The sequence below is a fragment of the Grammomys surdaster genome, unplaced genomic scaffold (assembly GCF_004785775.1).
Source record: "Grammomys surdaster isolate TR1022 unplaced genomic scaffold, NIH_TR_1.0 143, whole genome shotgun sequence".
Lineage (NCBI taxonomy): Eukaryota > Metazoa > Chordata > Mammalia > Rodentia > Muridae > Grammomys > Grammomys surdaster.
In genome coordinates, this window is record NW_021604601.1 from 7,677,080 (window position 1) to 7,686,232 (window position 9,153).

At 40.4% G+C, this 9,153-nt stretch overlaps 1 pseudogene; it reads right to left on the reverse strand.

Annotated features, from left to right (window-relative positions):
- Positions 1-7,240: 7,240 nt before the first annotated feature.
- On the reverse strand, positions 7,241-8,560 carry LOC114618571 (annotated as a pseudogene).
- Between the last annotated feature and the right edge of the window lie 593 nt (positions 8,561-9,153).

Sequence of the window (9,153 nt, forward strand, 5' to 3'; positions counted from 1 at the left end):
TTATAAAATATGATACAGTGAATCAAACATGCTCATCAGAGAAATGAGAGACATGTCATGTTCATACATTAGAAAATTCCATAAGATAAACATGTCAATTTCCCTCAAACTGATTCACAGACTAATACTGAGTCCTATAAAAATCTCAGCAATGTTATTAAAAATGTAGAAAGTCACATTCTAGGACTATGGGCAGGAAATCTCCATGTTAGAGACCTTGCCTGATATAATTGAGGTTTGGGTTCCAATCTCAGCAGTTACATAGAGTGGGGGTTCTCAACTTGGGGGTCATGACTCTTTGAGGGTTTAAATGACCCTTTCCAGGGGTCGCATATCAGATATTTACATTACAAGTCATACCAGTAGCAAATTTACAGTTACGAAGTTGAAATGAAATTATTTTGTGGTTGGAGGTCCCCACAACATTAAGAACTCTATTAAATCCTGAAATCTCAGCAAAGGAAGGTAGGTGGGGTAGGGCACTTCCAGATCAGCCCATCTAGAAACTGGCGAGCTCCAGGTTTGGTGAATAACCCTGTCTCAAAAAAAGGAAAGAGAAAAGTGAGAAAGTCATTAAGAAAGACTTCCTATACTGGCCGGCCTCTCTCTGTCTCTCTCTGTCTCTCTCTGTCTCTCTCTGTCTCTCTCTCTCTCTCTCTCTCTTTCTGTCTGTCTCTGTCTGTCTCTGTCTGTCTCTGTCTCTCTCTCACAAACACACACATACATACACACACAAGAAAAAAAAAGAAAGGAAGAAAGAAAGAAAGAAAGAAAGAAAGAAAGAAAGAAAGAAAGAAAGAAGGGAAAAAGCAGGGACAGAGAGAGGGAGGGAAGAAAGAGGTAAAACAAAAACAGAAAAAATAAAAATAAAATTTTATAATATAAATAATTTAATTTAAAAATAGAAATCATTTTAATATAAATCAAAATATAATATAAAAAAGGCTGAAAGCTACAATAGCTAAGTTGTTTTCGAGAGTTAAATCAGACAAATTACTGCCTCCAACTTGAATGTTTATTATGCAGTAACAATGGGACTGTGAGAAACTGGCTAATGTCAAACACAGAGATCAACCAAAGAGAATGTGAATCCTACTCCCAGACCACAAAAACAGCCAAGGTGGCCAGCAAAGATGAAAGACTCACACTGGAGACAGGACATCTGTTCAGTGTGGTTCTCAAATGACTGGCTCTCACCAGGTAAGTAATGTACCCAAGTCCCAAAACCCACTCAAAATCAATTTAAATTGACCATAGACTTAAATATAAAATTATAAATGTTAAAGAAATAAAATAAGATAACATTTGGAATCAAAGGCTTAAGACGTCTAGATAAGACACCAGAGACAATCTCTAAGAGGATAAAGAAAAAAAAACAGTTAAGATTTATCAAAAGTCAAAAAAACTTTGCTCTGAAAAATATTTTTCTCAATGTGATTAAAAACATGTCATGGGCTGGCAAAATATGTTTGCAGTACCTATTACTGTTTACTTAGCTACAATTACAGAAGACTTGTATCTACAATGTATACCCTTTCAAAGATAGACAATAGTTTTATAGGGCTTCGGAGATGGCTCAGTGGGTAAAGGTGCATATGGCCAAGCCTGAGGGCCTGAGTTTGGTCCCTAGGATCCACATATCAGCAGGAAAGACCTGAGTCCCAGAAAATCTGACTGTGACTTCCACATAGCCATGGTATATGTTTTCCTACACACATACAAAGGCTTGTTGTATTCATACACATATACACACATGTAAATTAATTAGTTAATTAACTAATAGGCATTATTATAAAAAGAGCAAATAGTCACACATAGTGGTGCATATCTCTAATCCATTGCTGGAGCCCGAACAGAAGGATAGTGAGTTCCAATCCAGTCTGAGATTTTGAGTCTAGACCCTGACTCAAAAATTGGATTAGACTAGACTAGACTAGACTAGACTAGAAAAACAAGGAAGGAGGGAGGGAGGGAGAGAAGGAGATGGTTTAGTGAGTAAGAGTACTTGTTGCACAAGTATGAGAAATTGTGTTTAGATGTCCAGGTCCAACATAAAAACTCCCCCTGGAATCCCAGTGCTCAGGGGGAGGTGGGCATGAGAAGGCAGATATAAGGGGACCACAAGGGGCTTCCTGATCACAACTAACCTAGTGAGGAAACACGCACACACACACACACACACACACACACACACACGCACCACATACCAAAGGAGGAAAAAGAGCTCATCCTATTGGAAAGTCCCAAGTGGTAAATGAACTCAGAATGGTACCTTCCCAGACATGAAGGAATGCAAGTCAAGGCTACACTGAAGTATTGCCACACCAGTTAAAAGAACAGTGCCACCAGACGCCAGCAAAATCCTGGGAAACTGAATCCTGGTCGTTCAGCATGGGAATGCAAACAATGGCATAGCTCTTTGGGGGTAGCTTGAAGTACAAATGCACTTGCCATAAGATTCAGCCAAGACACCTCTCTGCATCTTCCCTAAAGACACGAATGTCCTGTTCACAGACCACCTGTGTCTGAATGTCCAAATGATTGACATCTAGGGGAAGCAGCTGGCTTCACAGATGGTCCAGCATGACCGTGATGTGTGCTCCATTCCAACCAATGTGTAGTTATTTTCCAGTTCATCCTAACATGAGTTCAGATGTCATCCAATGTTGTGTGCCTCAAAAGGGAACTACTGAACCTTCCCATCCTCCAAGGACTGATCATTCAAGATAGAACCATACAGATCTAAAGGGATGAGTCAGTTTATTTGGACAAAAAAAATGACATTTATACAAGTGATTTGTAATAAAGTTATTTTTAAGTACAAAGGATCAGACATGAAAAAATATTATAAAAAATGAAATGGCACTGGTTCTCAAATAACACGTCAAATACATTGGCATATTACTTTCCAAAATAATCCTGTAGTTAGTTCTGTCTAGCGTGAACTCTGGGAGTCTTACCTGGAGATAACACCCTCTGAGTGGGATCCTTGTCCACACTGAATGGTAAGAAATACAACAAAGTGTGGGTCAGGGACAGAAGATTTCTGGAGGCTGCAGAGGATGATGTTAAGTGTACAAAGGCATGAAACAGGAGCCAAGGGTGCTGTTGTTCACTGTGGTCTAACTGTGAGAAGGGAAAGGGGTACTCAAGCTGCCATGTAAAATGTATACTTTCTGGAAATAGTTCCTGATGGTTGAAATGGTGGCTTTACCCAAGGCTGGCCCAGTAGTGAGAGCAGTGTTCGGTAAATCTCAGAAGAGCCTGCACAGCTACACTTCTTGATCCATGTGTGTTCCAGACAAATTAGAAGGCTGTGGACCAGCGAGAGGAAACACTGCTAATATTTCCTGCCTGTTAGATGGTTCCCCTGAAATGTAAATATGAAATATATGTCTCGGCTACTTAAAAAAAGTGAGACGTGTTGAGCCATTTCCTTCCTTATTCATTTATTCATTAATCCAAGAGAAGAAACATCTCTACATTTTGAGCAAATGGGTATGTAAGAAATATCCACACATCAGGATTTTAAAATAAAAGGGAAAGAAATAAAACTTCAAGAATACTCTATTCCTTTGTATTAGACAGGGATAATTAGCAGAAGCTGTGGTCATGGCAATCTGGAACTGACATATTGCATTTGGAAACTCAAAATGTTTGGAAACATGGAAAGAGGAAACTTGCCCAAGCTGAAATCATCGTGGGCTCTTCTGCGACTGTGGGATTCACCTCAGTCAGGTCTGTGCAGATGTATGTTAAAGAGACAACGGCCTCTGCTTCCATTTGAGCTATTTTTTCAACAAATGAAACTCCGACCAGGAGAGGACTTGACAAAGTGAAATGACAGCGCAGCTGTCAGAAGGCCTGTGTGGGAGACGCATTCACTGCAGCGTGAGTGCTAGGAATCTGAGCTGCTTTTTTAATGGATTCAGAGACCTTTGGAAAAAAGAAGGTCTCCTTCTGCAGTAATTGAATTTGACACCAATGTTCTTTGGATGCTGGGGCTGTACAGGGTATTTTCCCATCCACATCTAGGCTAAATTGGAGATGGTGACCTCTGATAGACTAGAGCGATCCAGGAAGTAATAGAAACCTCACTTCATAGAAACTGGTGACAGGTTGGGATTAAACGCTGGGCTGGCCGGGAGCAGGCACACTCCTTCTCTAGGGACTGACGGACTTAAGAGGAATGGAATTTTTTTTTTAAGCATTCCATAAATGCTTCTTTTTCTGGCTGGCTGACTAAATTGAAATTTAGAAATCAAGGCAATCTTGCATTTGCAATGCACTCAGGACTGAGATCCAAACAAGGCGTTCTAGGTTCTCAAGTTCAATGCCATTTTGCAGACTCGTTACGATGCCTAAGCAGAAACACAGTGGGCTTTGACAAGGCTTCACACCTAAAGGATGGTCTTTGCCAAGTGGCTTCAAAGCAGGCATGCCTAAGTAGTCAGGATAAGGGACTGTTCAAGTCTAAGCACTTCAGAGATACACCTTTACATAGCCAGTTTTAAAGAATTTCATAGAATACTTAAAGCAAACTCTTCAAGCTACATTATGGTGAAAATGAGATAAAGCCTTATAGATGCACAGAACACAGGATTTTAAAATGAAATTTAAGAAAATACTTCAAGAATACTCCTTTGAAGTACACAGGGGTAATTGACAGAAGCTGTGGTTATGGCAATCCTACATATATAATACATGTATATAGTAAAAGATGCATACAGTACATATGTATTTCGTTAAATGCATGTATATATAAAAGTGTATCTACAAATATAACACATGTATATAGTAAAAGATTGTAAGTTAAAATTATTATCCCCAGGTCATAGGATTATAGTTTTTATTTTGTATAATCTTTTGCTAATCTGTATGTTTACAACAATGAAAATGCTCTTATTTCTAACCAGAAAACTGAAAGACAATGGCTAAAAGATGCAAATAAATTTATAATCATTTTATGTATTAAAATTTCTCTTGTACTCACTTGCTTATTAATTGCTAATAAGTCAGGCAAAGATTTATAAGAGATACTGTATTTAGACTCCCAGGAAAGGTGGTCTAGGGAGTATAAGCATCCTGCCACCTCGTGTGAAGTGTTAGTCTCCACAGGAGATTGGTGTCACATCCCTCAAATACTAACAAAATCTACAGATGATCAAGTTCCTTATACAATGTAGACAAATAACATTTGCATATACACATAGGGTATTCACAACACTGCATGCGATATAAATTCCATGTAAATAGTTCCTACAGTGAGCTGCTTCAGGGTGAATGATGATCAAAGAAAACTTCCGCACATGTGCAGTGTAAGTGCAGCCTTGTTTTCTAACCGCAATGGGTGTCATCCGCAAGTCCAAACCCATGGATAGGGTGGGTGACGATAAACGTGTGTCCTGCCCCCCTGGAAATCCACAGAAGAGAATATGAAAAGTAAAGTAGAAACAGAGGATGAACTATCATCTGCTATAGACACAGGGAAATGACAAACATACACACCAACTTTAAAAATACACGCAAAATATTAAATTTTATGAAAATAATACGCTTTTTATTTCTTAGTCCTCTACTCTAAAACTAATCAGCTGAATAAGCTTTGACAGAGCCTCGCTATCAGAAAAGAATGACTTGGACCTATGTGAATTGATTTATGGGAATGTGTTATTTAAGGAAAATATCTAAAAATACTGTTATGGTGGTTCTCGACCTTCCTAATTCTGTGACCTTTTAATACAGTTCTTCATGTTGTGGTGACCCCCCAACCATAAAATGATTCTTGTTGCTACTTCGTAACTGTAATGTTGCTACAGTTATGAAACATAATGTAAATATCTGTGGTTTCCAATGATCTTAGGTGACCCCTGAGAAAGGGTCGTTCGGCCCCTATCAAAGAGCTTGTGACCCACAGGTTGAGAACTGCTGTTATATACTAAGAAAATATCTATCTGTATATTTCATAGTTACATATCACAAATATTTATAAGGTGCTTGCCTTGTGATGGACATTCAACTTCTGATTTTCTAAATACACGGTGGTACAAACACAACAGATATTCAGTAGGAACCAGCCTTATAATTTTGATACTTTTCTAGGCTAAAAGTGTATAAGAGGCAAGTACTTCATCACTCTGGACAACGGCAGGGAGCCTCCACTCCCAGCCTGCCCCACAATCACGATAAGCAATAACAGCATTCTATACTATGCTATGTGGCCAGCACCTGTGGGATATCGTGCTTCATGTTTTCAGGTCCCATTATGTTAATAAAATGCCCATCTTTTATGTGCATAAGACATTCAATATTTACTACAAAAGATATTTTGTGTTAAATGACTTTACCCAACAGTAGGCCAGTATGTAGCTTAAGTATATGAAGCATGTTTGGAACTTAGGGACGTACTATTTAAGAAAAGAGGGACATTAAAACGTATGTTGTCATGGGGACTAAGGAGTTGGCTCAGAGGATAAAGTATTTGCTCTGAAGCATGAGGAAAGGATCTCCAGAACTCATAAAAGACAGGCATGGCGGCCCACCTGTCATCCCAGGGCTTTGGAGACAGAGACAGCGATGCCTGTGCAGGCTGGCTAACCAGATAGCTCGTCTGGTTAACTCTGGATTTAGTGAGAGACTATGCCTCAGTAAATGAAGTACAGAAAGACCAATAGAGACCCTGTATCAGTCTCTGGACACAGACACATGTATAGACTCTACTTTGCACACATACAGACCCATACAAATACAAATATGCATATATACACATACATATGCAAAAAATATGGTTATGAATACAAATTAAGTAAATGTATGTATATATACATATGTATATATGTTATTGGTAACTGTTTAGTCATATAAATTGTTATATTAATTATATTAAATGTTCTAAATGCTTTTTTCACATAGGAGATTATCAATTTTTTTTTTTCAGTTACTGCAGCACGTTTATTTTTCTTTACACAGTGACGTGTTGCTGGGGCCTAATGTTCTCACTGAACAGTAGAAAACCAAACTTTGTCATTTCTTAAAGAATTGAGTACAAAAAAAAACTTACATAAATTAAAAGGATGAATATACATTTACAGGTGTCGATGCAAATGTTCCCAACTCAAGGCAAGTAACAACCCATGGCGGTCAGGAGGGAAAAAACCAGAACAGAAACTGGATCCTAAGGCTTGGACTTTCCCACTCTGTTAGATTGGCAAGAAGGGGTGATAACTGGTTCAGGAACCCTTGCCAACCTCTGGAAATCCTGGAAGTCTGCTGTCGGTTAATACCCTGCACAGATCACTACGTGGTGCTCACAGATCCACTAGGCTGGGGATTTCTCTTCACAGGCTAGCATGAGGTGTGTACATTTGCCAGGGCAAATCGACACTTCAGAATCAGCTCATGCAGCAGATGCCTGGCACCTGCTCAGTCCTTCTCGAAGCATTTGCGGTGGACAATGGCGGGGCCCGACTCGTCATACTTCTGCTTGCTTGCTGATCCACATCTACCGGAAGGTGGACAGTGAGGCCAGGATGGAGCCGCCGATCCAGACCGAGTACTTGCGCTCAGGGGGAGCAATGATCTTAGTCCTCATGGTGCTGGGTGCTAGGGCTGTGATCTCCTTCTGCATCCTGTCAGCAACGCCTGGCTACATGGTGGAACCACCAGACAGCACTGTATGGGCATACAGGTCTTTGCAGATGTCCACGTCAAACTTCATGATGGAGTTCAAGGTGGTCTCATGGATGCCACAGGACTCCATGCCCAGGAAGGATGGCTGGAAGAGAGCCTCCGGGCACCGGAACCGCTCATTGCCGATGATGATCACCTGCCCATCAGGCAACTCATAACTCTTCTCCAAGGAGGAAGATGATGCAGCAAGTAGCCATTTCCTGCTCAAAATCCAGGACATCATAGCACAGCTTCTCCTTTATGTCATGAACAATTTCCCTCTCAGCAGTGGTGGTACAGCTGTAGCCCGGTTCAGTCAGGATCTTCATGAGGTAGTCTGTCAGATCCCAGCCAGCCAGGTCCAGAGGCAAGATGGCATACGGAAGGGCGTAGCCCTCGTAGATGGGCACTGTGTATGTGACCCCATCACCAGAGTCCATGACAATACCAGTGGTGCGCCCAGATGCATACAAGGACAGCACCACCTGAATGGCCACGTACATGGCTGGGGTATTGAAGGTTTCAAACATTATCTGCATCATCTTCTGTTAGCTTTGGGGTTCAGGGGGGCCTCGGTCAGAAGCACCGGGTGCTCCTCAGGGGGCACACGCAGCTCATTATAGACAGTGTGGTGTCAGATCTTCTCCATGTAGTCCCAATTTGTGACAAATACCGTACTCGATAGGATACTTCAGGGTCAAGATACCCCTTTGCTCTGAGCCTTGTCACCCACGTAGGAGTCTTTCTGGCCTATGCCCACCATGATACCCTGGTGTCGGGGACTTCCGATGATGGAAGGGAACACGGCCCTGGGTACATCATCGCCAACAAAGCCAGCTTTGCACATGCCGGAGCCATTGTCAATGACGAGTGTGGCAGCTTCTTCTTCCATTGTGATCGGCAAAGGACCCGCAATGGAGCAGCAGACAGAAGTGCAGTGTAAGCCGGCAGCGGAGTGTGAGCGAGATTATCAATTTTTAATGGGTTTATTGGTATGCAATTCTAAGGTAAGTCTAGGAATGCACATATATATGCATAATATATACATATATATGTATGAATGTGCACCCACACATGTCTATTTATAAAATAAATACTTGAAAACTGCAATATACAATATATATGCATGAAGAGAAAGAGATTCTATGGAAATAGAAAATATGAGAGAATTGACAAAAACATTAATCCTAACCTTAATAAAAAAGAAGAGTTATTGGAATATCAGTACAATGACCAAAATTACTTTTAAAATCATGTATATAAATTTTACTTAGCACTCTAATGGTGTAATCAATAACTAGACTTGATATCTCAACAACTCTGAATCTGGACATAATATATTAGCTAACTGTGTTCAGATGTTGAAAACCTGTGGGACAAGATAGAATCCTCTGAGGAAAGAAAAACTTGTACGATATACCCAACAAATATTTCACTATTGCTCTGATTTTTTGCCTATTTTTTTTTCTTTCGCAGACCAGGATA